We start from the raw sequence: 2,500 nt of genomic DNA, 5'->3' as shown, positions 1-2,500 counted from the left end.
TAACCGCTAGACCATATGGGAAAACTAGCTGCCTTATTTTGGGAAAAATAGAGAAAACCAAAAGGAAAAAAAGATGTGCCACCGCCATCAGCTTCCAAGTATGGTGGCCAGCTATGACACACATATCACTTTCACTAATTGGCCTCGTTAGCGCAGCAGGTAGCGCGTCAGTCTCATAATCTGAAGGTCGTGAGTTCGATCCTCACACGGGGCACTACTCTCTAACCATTTTGTGAGCCTTGGGGTCCTTAATCTATGAAAAACACTACTCTTCATCCCTTAGGTCTTGTAGGAAACCATATGGATGGAAAATTGACCGCAAGATCAAGCTTTCAGTGCTCTTTTGCCTTCCACCATATTCCACCCAGCTAAAATCTTTAGCTCTGCATCCAACAGACCTTGCAAGATACAATGTCTACTCATCCTGGAACAACAGAGGCATTTTCCATCTATGTGACATGCTTCCCTTAGTTTCATCACACAGAAAGAACAAAGCACCGAGGAATTCAAAAGGGCTTTTTCAAAGGTGTGGAAAAAAAAGATGATGTCTCTGTCAGAGAATGGTTTGCAGAAGATTGGCACATAGATATTTGCCAATGCAAATGTGCAGAAGAGCGAGAACGGCCGAGAAACTTCATGTGCTAGTACGCATGTGCGTACGCCAAAGCGCACACAATGCGTGACAATTTCTGGTGCCCAGTGGCCTATTTAAAGCTAGCAGCATAAGCCATTAGTTGCTGGATGATCTTCAGCTTCCCCTGTGAGTTCCTGTGATCCTGATATTATTCATGTGTGAAAATTCATGTGCCAGTGCGCATATACGTACGCCAAAGCGCGTGCATGAGCCATTAGTTGCTGGATGAACTTCAGCTTGCCCTGTGAGTTCCTGTGTTCCTGATAGTATTTCATTTCCTGTCCTGACCCGGCTTGACCTGTCTTGTCTGCATCCCTGGCTTTGACCCTTGGTACTTTGACAACAAGGGAATGATTGGAGGTTACAATGGAAAAACAGCTTTGAGGTTTCAGCACTAGGAGTGTGCGGGTCGTTAAAAGGACTTGCATTTCCCATACCGGGAGTCGAACCCGGGCCGCCTGGCTGAAAACCAGGAATCCTAACCGCTAGACCATATGGGAAAACTAGCTGCCTTGTTTTGAGAAAAATAGAGAAAAACCAAAGGGAAAAAAAGATGTGCCACCGCCATCAGCTTCCAAGTATGGTGGCCAGCTATGACACACATATCACTTTCACTAATTGGCCTCGTTAGCGCAGCAGGTAGCGCGTCAGTCTCATAATCTGAAGGTCGTGAGTTCGATCCTCACACGGGGCACTACTCTCTAACCACTTTGTGAGCCTTGGGGTCCTTAATCTATGAAAAACACTACTCTTCATCCCTTAGGTCTTGTAAGAAACCATATGGATGGAAAATTGACCGCAAGATCAAGCTTTCAGTGCTCTTTTGCCTTCCACCCAGCTAAAATCTTTAGCTCTGCATCCAACAGACCTTGCAAGATACAATGTCTACTCATCCTGGAACAACAGAGGCATTTTCCATCTATGTGACATGCTTCCCTTAGTTTCATCACACAGAAAGAACAAAGCACCGAGGAATTCAAAAGGGCTTTTTCAAAGGTGTGGAAAAAAAAGATGATGTCTCTGTCAGAGAATGGTTTGCAGAAGATTGGCACATAGATATTTGCCAATGCAAATGTGCAGAAGAGCGAGAACGGCCGAGAAACTTCATGTGCTAGTACGCATGTGCGTACGCCAAAGCGCACACAATGCGTGACAATTTCTGGTGCCCAGTGGCCTATTTAAAGCTAGCAGCATAAGCCATTAGTTGCTGGATGATCTTCAGCTTCCCCTGTGAGTTCCTGTGATCCTGATATTATTCATGTGTGAAAATTCATGTGCCAGTGCGCATATACGTACGCCAAAGCGCGTGCATGAGCCATTGGTTGCTGGATGAACTTCAGCTTGCCCTGTGAGTTCCTGTGTTCCTGATAGTATTTCATTTCCTGTCCTGACCCGGCTTGACCTGTCTTGTCTGCATCCCTGGCTTTGACCCTTGGTGCTTTGACAACAAGGGAATGATTGGAGGTTACAATGGAAAAACAGCTTTGAGGTTTCAGCACTAGGAGTGTGCGGGTCGTTAAAAGGACTTGCATTTCCCATACCGGGAGTCGAACCCGGGCCGCCTGGGTGAAAACCAGGAATCCTAACCGCTAGACCATATGGGAAAACTAGCTGCCTTGTTTTGAGAAAAATAGAGAAAACCAAAGGGAAAAAAAGATGTGCCACCGCCATCAGCTTCCAAGTATGGTGGCCAGCTATGACACACATATCACTTTCACTAATTGGCCTCGTTAGCGCAGCAGGTAGCGCGTCAGTCTCATAATCTGAAGGTCGTGAGTTCGATCCTCACACGGGGCACTACTCTCTAACCATTTTGTGAGCCTTGGGGTCCTTAATCTATGAAAAACACTACTCTTCATCCCTTAG

The 2,500-nt window shown here is 46.0% G+C and overlaps 5 non-coding genes across 5 annotated transcripts in view; 3 read left to right on the top strand and 2 right to left on the bottom strand.

Annotated features, from left to right (window-relative positions):
* TRNAE-UUC (transfer RNA glutamic acid (anticodon UUC)) overlaps positions 1-21 on the bottom strand; it is a 72-nt gene extending 51 nt beyond the window's left edge. Inside the window, exon 1 of the tRNA in view lies at positions 1-21. This exon is cut by the window's left edge and continues 51 nt beyond it. This is a non-coding gene — a tRNA (tRNA-Glu).
* Positions 22-141: 120 nt separating this feature from the next.
* Positions 142-214, top strand: TRNAM-CAU (transfer RNA methionine (anticodon CAU)). The gene has a single exon. It is a non-coding gene; the product is annotated as a tRNA-Met (tRNA).
* A 1,041-nt stretch (positions 215-1,255) lies between these two features.
* TRNAM-CAU (transfer RNA methionine (anticodon CAU)) lies at positions 1,256-1,328 on the top strand. The gene has a single exon. It is a non-coding gene; the product is annotated as a tRNA-Met (tRNA).
* Positions 1,329-2,166: 838 nt separating this feature from the next.
* TRNAE-UUC (transfer RNA glutamic acid (anticodon UUC)) lies at positions 2,167-2,238 on the bottom strand. The gene has a single exon. It is a non-coding gene; the product is annotated as a tRNA-Glu (tRNA).
* A 120-nt stretch (positions 2,239-2,358) lies between these two features.
* TRNAM-CAU (transfer RNA methionine (anticodon CAU)) lies at positions 2,359-2,431 on the top strand. Its single transcript has one exon. It is a non-coding gene; the product is annotated as a tRNA-Met (tRNA).
* Positions 2,432-2,500: the final 69 nt, after the last annotated feature.

Source organism: Lithobates pipiens, unplaced genomic scaffold (genome assembly GCF_037356315.1).
Source record: "Lithobates pipiens isolate NorthernLeopardFrog02 unplaced genomic scaffold, aLitPip1_a1.2 Scaffold_8, whole genome shotgun sequence".
NCBI classification, from domain to species: domain Eukaryota; kingdom Metazoa; phylum Chordata; class Amphibia; order Anura; family Ranidae; genus Lithobates; species Lithobates pipiens.
Note: the sequence above shows the minus strand (reverse complement) of the source record. Positions and strands in the feature narration are given on the sequence as shown.